The sequence below is a fragment of the Mustelus asterias genome, chromosome 8 (genome assembly GCF_964213995.1).
Source record: "Mustelus asterias chromosome 8, sMusAst1.hap1.1, whole genome shotgun sequence".
Lineage (NCBI taxonomy): Eukaryota > Metazoa > Chordata > Chondrichthyes > Carcharhiniformes > Triakidae > Mustelus > Mustelus asterias.
The window spans coordinates 92,309,876-92,322,694 of NC_135808.1; the positions used below are offsets into that span (position 1 = coordinate 92,309,876).

The following is a 12,819-nucleotide window of genomic DNA, read 5'->3' on the forward strand; positions in this document are numbered from 1 at the left end:
CTCTGGAACGTAGGAGGCTGAGGGGTGATCTTATAGAGGTCTATAAAATAATGAGGAGCATAGATCAGCTAGATAGTCAATATCTTTTCCCAAAGGTAGGGGATTCTAAAACGAGAGGGCAGAGTTTTAAGGTGAGAGATACAAAAGGGTCCAGAGAGGGGAACTTTTTTCACACAGAGGGTGATGAGTGTCTGGAACAAGCTGCCAGAGGTAGTAGTAGAGGCAGGTACAATTTTGTCTTTTAAAAAGCATTTAGACTGTTACGTGGGTAAGATGGGTATAGAGGGATATGGGCCAAATGCGGGCAATTGGGACTAGTTTAGGGGTTTAAAAAAAAGGCGCACACACAAGTTGGGCCGAAGGGCCTGTTTCTATGCTGTAAACCTCTATAACACTATGACCCTAAAATTGGACATACTCTCTTCCACCTTCTTCTGTTGGGAAAAAGATAGAAAAATCTGAGGATATGTGCCAACTGACTTAAGAACAGCGTCTTCCCTGCTGCCATCAGACTTTTGAATGAATCTACCATATATTCATCTGATCTTTTTCGACACCCTGTGACTGTAACAGTACATTCCGCACCTTATCATTTCCTTTTCCCCTGTGTACTCTATGTATGGTATGTTTTGTCTGTATAGCAAGCATAAAACAATACTTTTCACTATCCCAATACATGTGACAATAATAAATCAAATCAAATTGGGCCAGACTCTGGGACTGGAAAGAGAAATTAGAGATGTTAAAAAGGCGCCCTTTATTGTTCACACCCACAGCCTTGCTGTTAGGCTGGTTGACAGGTTGCAGTGGGATGATTCCAGGACAAAGTCCACTTGGCTCTATCCGCTTTCCGTAGCTGCAGCAGACTGGGTTGATGTAAGAGTCAGCAGAGGAAGAGCACGGCCAGCGGGTATGTGACAGTAATTACACCATCAGGTCGGTTCAAACTCTCCCTGATACTAAACACTGCCTATTCCCTCTGGCACCGCACTGATCAGCTGGCTGTATACGGAGCTGGCTGCGCCATTTCCCTCGGGTTTGAGTGCCGTCCACCCCACTACTGGGCCGCCCGGAGCCGCCATCTTGCTCCGTCTCCATGGCGATGGCCCGGAGCTGCCGTGCACCCTGGGACAGGAGTCCAAACTGAGGCGACCTCCAGCAGCACAGACATTGCAGAGTCTGCCACTCACTGCCCAACAATGACTAATCCAGCAGTATAGACACTCAGAATCTGCCACTCACTGCCCAACAATGACTAATCCAGCAGCATAGACACTTCAGAGTTTGCCACTCACTGCCCAACAGTAACTAATCCAGCAGCATAGACACTCCAGGGTCTGCCACTCTGGTGTCCTCCATCTATAAGGGGTAAGTCAAGAGTAGGATGAAATAGTTTCAACTTGTCTGGATGCGTGTGGCTCCAACAACCCTGAAGAAATTTGACCCCATCCAGAACAAAGTAACCTGCACCTCATCCACCAACTTAAGCATTCACTGCCTTCACCACTGACACAAAGTGACAGCAGTGTGTACTACTAACAAGACACACTGCAGCAACTCACCAAGGCACCTTAGACTGCACCTCCAAAATCCACAACTGCTACCATCTAGAAGGACAAGGGCAGAAGATGTGTGGGAACATCACAACCTGAAAGTTCCCCTCCTACACCATATCCTGACATGGAACTATATTGTCGTCTCTTCACTGTTGCTGGGTCAAAATCCTGTCACTCCAGAGGCTCCCACTCACTCTCCAGTACAGCACAACAAATCCTCCAGCACTGTCACTCCAGAGGTTCCCACTCACTGTCCAATACAGAACAAAAATCCAGCAGCACCACCACCACCAGAAATGCCATTAATTGCAGCCCTTGTTTAATTTACCACTTTTGTTTGGGTTTTGCTTTCTTTATGTAAACTTACCAGTGGTCAGTCAGCTGGGCAGGGGGGGGGGGGGGGGCGGTGGAGTATGGTCATAGTGTCTGATATGAATCAGGCTCAGTGCCCACTCTTGTCAGAGTCTGACTGCTAATCTGTTCCAGGAACAGCACTGTGGGCGCTGAACGTATGAAATATAAACTGGAACTGCTGGAAATATTCAGCAGGTCAGGCAGCATATGTGGAGAGTCCACTGATGCTGCCTAACCTGCTGAGAATTTCAAGTATCTTATGATACGTTCACGAGGGGTCATAGGTTCAAGGTGAAGGGGGGGAGGTTTAACACAGATATCAGACGGACATATTTTACACAGAGGGTGGTGGGGGCCTGGAATGCGCTGCCAAGCAAGGTGGTGGAGGCGGACACACTGGGAACGTTTAAGACTTATCTAGACAGCCATATGAACGGAGTGGGAATGGAGGGATACAAAAGAATGGTCTAGTTTGGACCAGGGAGCGGCGCGGGCTTGGAGGGCCGAAGGGCCTGTTCCTGTGCTGTATTGTTCTTTGTTCTTTGATATCTCAGACAGAGTCATTCACTGTACACTCCCAATGTTGTTGCAAAAGGTCAGGTAACTGGGGCCTCAATCGTGGAAGTGGCAATTTTCAAGATCAGGAGTTCCAGCCCCACACTAGGCAAGTGAGTTGCAGTCCATACATTAATGCTAGCAGTGGAGTGGGAGAGTGACCAAGTCTGGTATATTAGCTGCTAGGGCAGGGAGAAACAGAATGAGAGGAGGCAATGTGGCAGAGTGTTGGAACAAATAGAATAGACCTGACAAAGTGGGAAATTACCCAGATATGTCCTGTTCATTATCAAGTGGCATTCTCACATCAAATCACCTTGTCACTGCTCAGTTTGGGTTCTGGCAGCTCTTGAAATAAAATCAGAAAATGCTGGATCAGGCCTGGCCACATCTGTGGAGTTAGCACTTTGGGTCTAAATGACCGTTCCACAGAACAGCTCTTTGATAGCCTTGGTCTAAACATGGACAAAAAAGCTGAACTCAAGGTGAGCTGAGAGTAACTGAGCTGGACATCGAGGCAGCATTTGACCAAGTGACATCAAGGAGGCCTAGCAAAATTGAAGTCAATGGAAATTGGGGAAAACATTCCACGGGTTGCACTCATAGCTAGCACACTGGTAGATGGTTGTGGTTGTTGGAGGCCATTCATCGTTGCTGGAATTCCTCAGGTTTGTGTCCTAGGCCCAGCCACCCTCAGCTTCCTCAATGACTTTCCTTCCTCATAGGGTCAGAAGTGGGAAGTTTGCTGATGGCTGCACAATGTTCAGCAACTCCTCAGTTATTGAAGCAGTTTGGATGCATTTGCAGGAAGACGCTTGGGCTGATAAGTGGCAAGTAACTTGTGCCACAAGTGCCAGGCAAGATCCATCTCTAACAAGATAGAATATTTCTCTTTACAGATGCTGCCAAACATGAGTTTTTCCAGATTTCTCCGTATTTGCTTCTCCCTGAAATTCAATGGCATCCTGGGGTTCTCACTGACTGGAAACTCAGCTGGACTAGGTGTATAAATACTGTGGCTACAAGAGCATGTCAGAGACTTGGAATGTTGTGGCGTGTAACTCACCCCCTGACTTCCCAAAGCCTGTCCTCCATCTATAAGGGGTAAGACAAGAGTAGGATGAAATCATTTCACCTTGTCTGGATGCGTGTGGCTCCAACAACACTGAAGAAATTTGACACCATCCAGAACAAAGTAACCTGCACCTCATCCACCAATTTAAGCATTCACTGCCTCCACCACTGACGCAAAGTGACAGCAGTGTGTACTACTAACAAGACACAGTGCAGCAACTCACCAAGGCACCTTAGACTGCACCTTCAAAATCCACAACCGCTACCATCTGGAAGGACAAGGGCAGAAGATGCATGGGAACATCACAACCTGAAAGTTCCCCTCCGACACCATATCCTGACATACAAGAACAAAGAACAATACAGCACAGGAACAGGCCCTTCGGCCCTCCAAGCCCGTGCCGCTCCCTGGTCCAAACTAGACCATTCTTTTGTATCCCTCCATTCCCACTCCGTTCATGTGGCTATCTAGATAAGTCTTAAACGTTCCCAGTGTGTCCGCCTCCACCACCTTGCCCGGCAGCGCATTCCAGGCCCCCACCACCCTCTGTGTAAAATATGTCCTTCTGATATCTGTGTTAAACCTCCCCCCCTTCACCTTGAACCTATGACCCCTCGTGAACGTCACCACCGACCTGGGGAAAAGCTTCCCACCGTTCACCCTATCTATGCCTTTCATAATTTTATACACCTCAATTAAGTCTCCCCTCATCCTCCGTCTTTCCAGGGAGAACAACCCCAGTTTACCCAATCTCTCCTCATAACTAAGCCCCTCCATACCAGGCAACATCCTGGTAAACCTCCTCTGTACTCTCTCCAAAGCCTCCACGTCCTTCTGGTAGTGTGGCGACCAGAACTGGACGCAGTATTCCAAAGGCGGCCGAACCAACGTTCTATACATCTGCAACATCAGACCCCAACTTTTATACCCTATGCCCCGTCCTATAAAGGCAAGCATGCCATATGCCTTCTTCACCACCTTCTCCACCTGTGACGTCACCTTCAAGGATCTGTGGACTTGCACACCCAGGTCCCTCTGCGTATCTACACCCTTTATGGTTCTGCCATTTATCGTATAGCTCCTCCCTACATTATTTCTACCAAAATGCATCACTTCGCATTCATCAGGATTGAACTCCATCTGCCATTTCATTGCCCAAATTTCCAGCCTATCTATATCCTTATGTAGACTCTGACAATGCTCCTCACTATCTGCAAGTCCTGCCAATTTTGTGTCGTCCGCAAACTTACTGATCACCCCAGTTCCACCTTCTTCCAGATCGTTTATATAAATGGAACTATATTGTCATCTTCCAGATCGTTTATATAAATGGAACTATATTGTCGTCTCTTCACTGTTGCTGGGTCAAAAACCTGCAACTACCTTCCTAACAGCACTGTGAGTGTTCCTATAATGTGGAGATGCCGGCGTTGGACTGGGGTAAGCACAGTAAGAAGTCTCACAACACCAGGTTAAAGTCCAACAGGTTTATTTGGTAGCTTATGGTATTTGCTACCAAATAAACCTGTTGGACTTTAACCTGGTGTTGTGAGACTTCTTACAGTGTTCCTATAACACATGGATTGCAGCAGTTAAAGAAGGTGACTCACTACCACCTCAAAGGCAATATTGACCCTGTCAGCAATGCCCACATGTGTGAAAGAATGAAAACATAGAAGTGGATGGGACTAACAATTAGCCTTCATGTAGTTCTTTTAATGTTGTAAACATCCAAAATAACAACATGTATTTGTATAACACCTTTAATATAGAGATCCACTTAAAGTGCTTCAAATCAGATTTGCCACCAAGCCACATACTGGGACAGGTGACGAAAAGCTTGGTCAAAAATGTGGCTTTTAAGGAGTGAAATGTAGAGGCTGGGAGGTTTTGTGGGGGGGGTTCTAGTGTCTGGGCAGCTAAAAGGCATCAGAGTCTATGGTGGAGCAGAGGGAGCTGGGAATGCGTAAGAGACCAGAATTAGAGGAGGGCAGAGATTTTGGAGGGTGGTCGGGCTGGAGGAGGCTACAGAGTTACATGGGCGGCACGGTAGCGCAGTGGTTAGCACTGCTGCTTCACAGCTCCAGGGTCCCGGGTTCGATTCCCGACTCGGGTCACTGTCTGTGTGGAGTTTGCACATTCTCCTCGTGTCTGCGTGGGTTTCCTCCGGGTGCTCCGGTTTCCTCCCACAGTCCAAAGATGTGCGGGTTAGGTTGATTGGCCAGGTTAAAAAAATTGCCCCTTAGAGTCCTGGGATGTGTAGGTTAGAGGGATTAGCGGGTAAAATATGTGGGGGTAGGGCCTGGGTGGGATTGTGGTCGGTGCAGACTCGATGGGCCGAATGGCCTCCTTCTGCACTGTAGGGTTTCTATGATGATTTCTATGAGTTTAAGAGGACAAAGATATGGAGTGATATTTGTATCCATTCATGGTACGTCAGCAGCACTGGCAAGGCCATCCATACTGGCCCTTGACAAGGTGGTGGTGAACTGCTTTCTTGAAGCACTGCAGTCAAGGCGGTATAGGTACTCCCACAGGTAAGGGAGGCTGTGGGGTGGGTGGGGGGGAGCAGTTTCAGAATTTTGACCCAGCAATGATGAAGGAATGAGAAAATATATTTTTTGTTTATTCTTTTATGGGATGTGGACATCATTTCCAAAGCCGGCATTGTTGTCCATCCCTAATTAAACTTCAACTGAGTAGCTTGCTCGACCATTTCAGTGGGCAGTTAAGAGTCAACCACATTGCTATGGATCTGGAGTCACATGTAGGATAGACTCGGTAAGAACTGCAGGTTTCCTTTCTCTACAGGACATGGATTTTACAACAATCAGAAATCCTGGAATTTCCTTCATAACAGCACGGTAGATGCTTCTACAATACATGGACGGCAGTGGTTCAAGAAGGCAGCACATGACCACCATACCACCTTCTCAAGGGCAATTAAGGATGGGCAATAGATGCTGCCATGCCAGTGATGCCCACATCCCATGAATGAATAAAACAACAATTGGCAATGGTTTCATGGTCACTGTTGCTGAGACTAGCTTTTCAAGTCCGGATTAATTGAATTTAAATTCCATCAGGTGCGATGGTGAGATTTGGATCTTTGCCCCCAGAACACTAGCTTGGGCCTCTGGATTATTAATCTAGTGACGTTACCACCATGCCATCATCTTGCCACAAATCCAGATGGAGTGAGACTTGGTGGGGTGCTTGCAGATGTTGGTGATCCCATTTGCTTGCTTCCCTTGCCCTTCTAGATAGCAGAGGTTACAGTTTTGTGAGATGTTGCTGAAGAAGTCTTGGTGAGTTTCTGCAGTTCATCACTCTCCTGACATGTGCCTTGTGGAGAGACTTTGGGGATTCAGGTACCAAGTCATTCATCACAGAATACTCAACCTCTATCTTGCACTTTAAGATGTGGAGATGCCGGCGTTGGACTGGGGTAAACACAGTAAGAGTTACCTGGTGTTGTTAAAACTCTTATACAGTATTAATGTGGCTGGCTCAGTTCAGTTTCTGGTCAATTGTGACTTCCAAGATATTGATGGTGGGACATCTAATCAATGGTGATGTCATTGAATATCAAGCAGATGCGGCTGGACTCTCTTTCATTGGAGATGGTCATCGTCTGGCATTTTGGTGATGTGAATGCCACTTGTCCTTTATCAGGCCAAGCCAGAACACTGTTTAGGTCTTGCTGGAGTGTGTGGACAGCTTCATTATCTGAGGAATTGTGAATAAAGCTGAACATCAATCATCAGCAAACATCCCCACTCCAGACCTTATGTTGGGAAAACGTCATTGATGAAGCAGCTGAAGAAGCTTGAGCCTAGGACACTACTCTGAGGACTAATGGAGAGAAGTACCAGTATGAACAGAGAGGGTGCAAGGGAGAAAAGTGTGCCTCTGTGACAGATAATGAATTAGATGGGGTACAGTTAGGGCAGACTTAAATGTCTCTGTGAAGATTTTTTTTAAATCATGCCTGGGATGTGGGCATTACTGGCTGGGCTAGCATTTATTGCCCATCCCTAATTGCCCATGAACTGAGCTCATTTCAAGGGCATTTAAGAATCAACCACGTTACTGTGGATGTGGAGTCAGATTTAGGCCAAATAAGAACAGCAAATTTCCTTTCCAAAAGGACGTTAGTGAACCAGATGGGTTTTTACGACGATCGACAATGATTTCATGGTCATCATTAGACTTTTAATTCCAGATTTGTATTGAATTAAAATTTCACCATCTGCCTTGGTGGGATTCAAGCCAGGGTCCCCAGTGTGTTGCCCTGCATCTTTGGATTACCAGTCCAATGACAATACCACTACACCACCACCTCTCCACTGGAGTGATTAGAGTGAGCTGAGCTGTTCAAAAGTCAATTATTACTTTTCCTTTTTTAGATTAAAAATCTATTCATAGTGAAGTATTAAAATGCTCAAACCAAAATGACTTTATAATGTAAAAAAGTTCAAATTTGATGCCTTCAACATTTGGAATTTCTCCTTTGGGCTTCAGATACTGATATTTTCTGTGCTAGCTCAAGTGAATGGATGCTTTGTGTACCTATTGCTTAAGGTACAAAGCCCATGTAACTACATGTTTTTGCATGCTAGGACTATTCTTGAGTCAACAACTTTCTGGGAGCTGTGTCAGTATTTTTTTAAATTGTTGATCAACATTTACTAACTTTTTAAGGGCATGTGTGCAAACAGAATTCCCTCCTCTCCTCTGTTATTAAAGTAGTCTCCAAGAAGGTGCTTATTTCTTTCATACCAAATGCCCTTTGAAGAGAGAAGCACCAGTTAAGGATAACCCTTAATTTAACTGACCATAAAGTCAACGTCTGTTGCACTGCTCCCATGTTGAGGAGATTCTTGTGACATTTATCGCAAGAAAAACCCTGGTGGAAACTGGTGGATTGGCAGATAAGATTGCCAAGTTGTTGAAAATTACCCATTGGTAAGCAGGCAGGATCCTACCATTCAAAATTTGAACCCACTCTGCTGAGTAGGTGGCAAGAACATCCCCCCCTCCCCCCACCCAAAGCTGGTTAAGCACTTGAAGTCTCAGTGATGTTCCCACAGGTCAAGTTTTATGATGAAGTCCATGGTTTCCCTCCGGTGTTTTAGATGGCTTCGGGAGTGACCTTCCAGCTGATCGCCAAGAGCATGAAACAGGGAATTCCCATCACCGGGAACCTCCCGGAGTTTGAGTCCCATGGCCAGCAGCTGGTTGGCGAAGCTCACAAACTCCTCGTCCTCTGCCCCCGCCTGCGGTCGCTTGCCTTCTGCTTTCCATTGCCATCCGCCAGGTAGTTAATTTCGGAGTGCATCAGGAAGAAGGCTCCCAATTTTTATTAAAATGGGACGCTACTGTTAAGATCAACATGGCCTTCGAGTCCCTTCCCTTGCTAGTTACGTTGGATTCTACCAGGCACCCGTCCCACTCCTTTCCACCAGTTACAAACTGAGGCTTAAGTGTGGGCAATAAAAGGGAATCTTTCGGCAAAAAGAAGGATTTAGGGTTAATCATTGATCATTCCATGAAAGCTTCAGATTAATGTGAAGTTGTTACCAGACAATCAAATACAGCGTGCTGCTGTATTATGGATGTGTGTATGTATTGATGTTTGATCTCAGAAATCTCATGATGATAATGAGGATGGTGCAGAAAGCTTTACCAGAGAGATGTGGCTGTACCATAGAAGATCACAGCATTTGGAATCTCAAGTATGCAGATGACACCACACTTACAGTCAGAACAAAGGAAGAGCTTGAGACTTTAGCAGACTTAGTCAAAAGGTACAGACGTCTCTTGGACCGAACATAAATGAGGCAAAGACCAATGTTTTGGTTCTAAGTGGCAATTGAAAAGTCATGATCAGAAGCATGAAGATAGAGGCAGTGGACAAATTCAAATTTAAATTCAAATTAAATTCAAAAGGAAAGAAATTCAAATACCTTGGCTCAATGATAAATAACAAAATTATATCCAAGAATGAAATCCAGGTTAGATTAACCATTTGCAATAGGCATGAACAGTAACTTAAGAAGTGCCTGGAAGTCCAAAACCATCAGCATGAAGCGGTAAAAACATCTCATGCAGTCACTAGTATGGAGTGTTGCAATCTATGGATGTGAGAGTTGGAGTCTAATAAGAGAGGATGGGAGGAAGATAACAGCTTTTGCTATGTGGATATGATGGAGGATGCTCAGAATCAGATAGATGGACAGAAAGTGAAAAGAGGTGAAGAGTTGAAGATCGGTGTCGTAACTTTGTACAAAGTGTTTCTTGAAAGTGGTTTGTGAGAATTAAGTAAGAAAGAATTTGTCTGTGTATGTAGCCCCCCCCCCCTTTTTACTTTGTGAGTGATTCAATTAAAAAAAATAGCAGACACGCTTTACTCTTAAAGAAGATAAAGGTTAATTTATTACAGAATTACTATTGGAAATTATTTAAAAGTGATAAAGTTGTTGGCTGAACTACAGATACAAAGGTTAAAATGCAGATAAAGAAAAATAAATTCAAATCAGTCTCTGTGAGATATCGTTGCAGGCCTGTTGCTTGAATTCCTTCCTTCCGAAATGAAGTAGTTGAAACTTGAGGTTCGGTTTATCATAGAATCCCTACAGTGCAGGAGGAGACCATTCAGCCCATCGGGTCAGCACCAACTCTCTGACAGAGCATTTTACCTAGGCCCATTCCCACCCTATCCCTGTAGCTCCACGCATTTACCCCATTAATCCCCCATAACCTACGCATCTTGGTATACTAAGGGGCAGTTTAGCCTGGCCAATCCACCTAACAGCTGTGATATCTCATGTAGTTGAAGAGTTGGAGTTTGCCTTTATAGGTTGGCTCAATAAGCAGAACATGCCCTCAGAATGGGTGCAAACTCTTCTTTTTACTCTTACAGTACTGAGGTCATGACACTTAGTAGCCTGATTTAATACACCAGTATTAATTCATTTCTTTTATTTGTTCACATGTGGGCCAGCATTTGTTGTCCATCTTTAATTGCCCTTGAGATGGTGGTGGTGTGCTGCATTCTTCAACTGCAGTCCATGTGTTGTAAGAATACCCAGGTCTTATTAGGAAGGGAGTCCCAGGCTTTTGACCCAACAACCGTAAAGGAATGTTAAATATGGTTCCAAGTTGAGATGTGGTGTGACTTGGAGGGGAGCCTCCATGTGGTATTCCCATCCACCTGCTGCCTTTGTCCTTCAAGGTGATAGAGGTGGCAGGTTTGGAAGGTGCTGTCGAAGAACTCTTGGTGAGTTGCTGCAGTGCATCTTTAGATGGTACACACTGCTGCCACTGCATTGGAAATAGAGGGAGTGACTGCTGAAATTGGTGGAGGGGATGCTAATCTAGCGGATTACTATGTCCTGGATAGTGTTGAGCTTCTTAAGTTGGAGCTGCACTCATCCAAGCAAGTGGAGAGTATTCCATCGCACTGCTGACTTGTGCCTTACAGGTGGTGGACAGTCTTTGGAGAGTCAGGAGGTGTGTTACTCTGCAGAATTCCCAGCCTCTGGTCCATTTCAGTTTCTGGTTAACTCTAGGATGCTGATAGAGGGAGATTCAACAATGGTAATGCCATTGAATGTCAAGGGGAGGTTAGATTCTCCCTTGTTGGAGATGGCCAATGCTTGGCACTTGTGTGGAGCGAATATTACTGGCCGGTTTTCAGTCCCAGCCTGAATATTGTTAAGATCTTGCTGCATATGGACACAGACTGTTTCAACATCTGAAAAGTCACAAATAGTGCTGAACATTGTGCAATCAGCTGCAAACATCCCCACTTCTGATCTAATGTTGGAGAGAAAGTTATTGATGAAACTGCTGAATATGGTTGAGCCTAGGACAGTACTCTGAGGAACTCCTGCAGTGATATCCCTGGACTGAAATGATTGATGTTTGTGCTCAGTATGACTTCAGTCAGTGGCAAATTTTCCCCTTGATTCCCATTGACTTCGGTTTTGCTATAGCCCCTCGATGCCACAATCGGTCAAATGCTGTCTTGAGGTCATGGGCAGTCACTCTCACCTCACCTCGAGTTCAATTCTTTTGTCCATGTTTGTACCAATGAGGTCAGGAACTGAATGGTCTGGCAGAACCCAGACTGAGCATCGGTGTTTCCGGAAACCTCCTCTCTCCGTTGAAAAGCAGTTTCTGTTTCAAGGTGCTCTTTGATGATGTTCAAGATGGTTCTCTCTTTAGGCAGCTAAAGAGGTGCGTTACTCTCTGCAGAATTCCCAGCCTCTGGTCCATTTCAGTTTCTGGTTAACTCTAGGATGCTGATAGAGGGATATTCAACAATGGTAATGCCTTTGAATGTCAAGGGGAGACATATATATATATATATAGTATGAAACCCAAAAGTGGCTGCTCCCACTCATGCTTCCAAATTAGGTAGTGTCCACTAAAACATCCTTTCTCCCAGCTGGGGTTCTTTTGTAGCTTTTCATTCAGGTCCTTATCAGTTAACTGTCTTTGTTCTGAAAGAAGACCAGCAAGCAGAAGGATCTCACTTATACTCAGTGTGGAACATTCATTAAATAATGTCTTTTGTGGTCCTTCTTTAGATAAGTAATTTGATAAGGTTTGGGAACCAACACAGAAAGTGCCAAGTTATCCATACATCCTTTCCTGAACAAAGGTTTTTAAAAATTTTTTTAGAAAGTATGTGTTTTGCAAATGGTTGCCCTTTAAAAATTCATAATATCATAGGTACACATTTGTAACAGTCTGGAATCAAAAGTGTTGCTAAGTACGGTTAGAGAAGGACAGCCAAATATGGACATTGGTAACAAAGACCTGACAAATTTGTCCTGACAAAATTGAAGGAGAAATTGCAGGTAAAAAACTGAAGAGGAAGAAGGAAAATTGGAAGGCGTAACTTGAGACGTGGGCCAAAAGAGACTTGAAGAAAGCCAGTGGAGGAACAAGACGATGCTAGGAAGCAAGACAAGGCCTCACGCAGGCTACGGTGACCGTGATGAAGATTGATTGAGAAGTGTCACTATTTATAAGAGCATTAAATAAATCCTGAGTGAGAAAAGGCCATTTAGCTCATCAGGCCAGCTTCACATGATTGTTTAATCACGGAATTTTCTGTCATTCCACCTTCTCGCCCTGTATATTTTTTTGTTCATGGGACACAGGTGATGCTGGACAGCTGCATTTTTTGTCCATTCTTAGTTGCCCCTAGGACTTGATGGTTGACGTTCTTAAACAACTGTAGTCTTTGGCGATGGTGCTTCCACA

At 44.9% G+C, this 12,819-nt stretch overlaps 1 protein-coding gene across 4 annotated transcripts in view; it reads left to right on the forward strand.

Annotated features, from left to right (window-relative positions):
* The first annotated feature begins 814 nt into the window (after window positions 1-814).
* Window positions 815-12,819, forward strand: part of fggy (FGGY carbohydrate kinase domain containing) — a 278,408-nt gene continuing 266,403 nt past the window's right edge. The window contains exon 1 of one of the 4 annotated variants that reach the window (XM_078218494.1): window positions 815-910. The gene's annotated coding sequence lies outside the window, so the exon portion shown is untranslated. Of the gene's footprint in view, window positions 911-1,281; window positions 1,369-12,819 lie in introns of those variants that run through there. The other 3 variants (XM_078218493.1, XM_078218491.1, XM_078218492.1) reach the window with 3 other exon arrangements.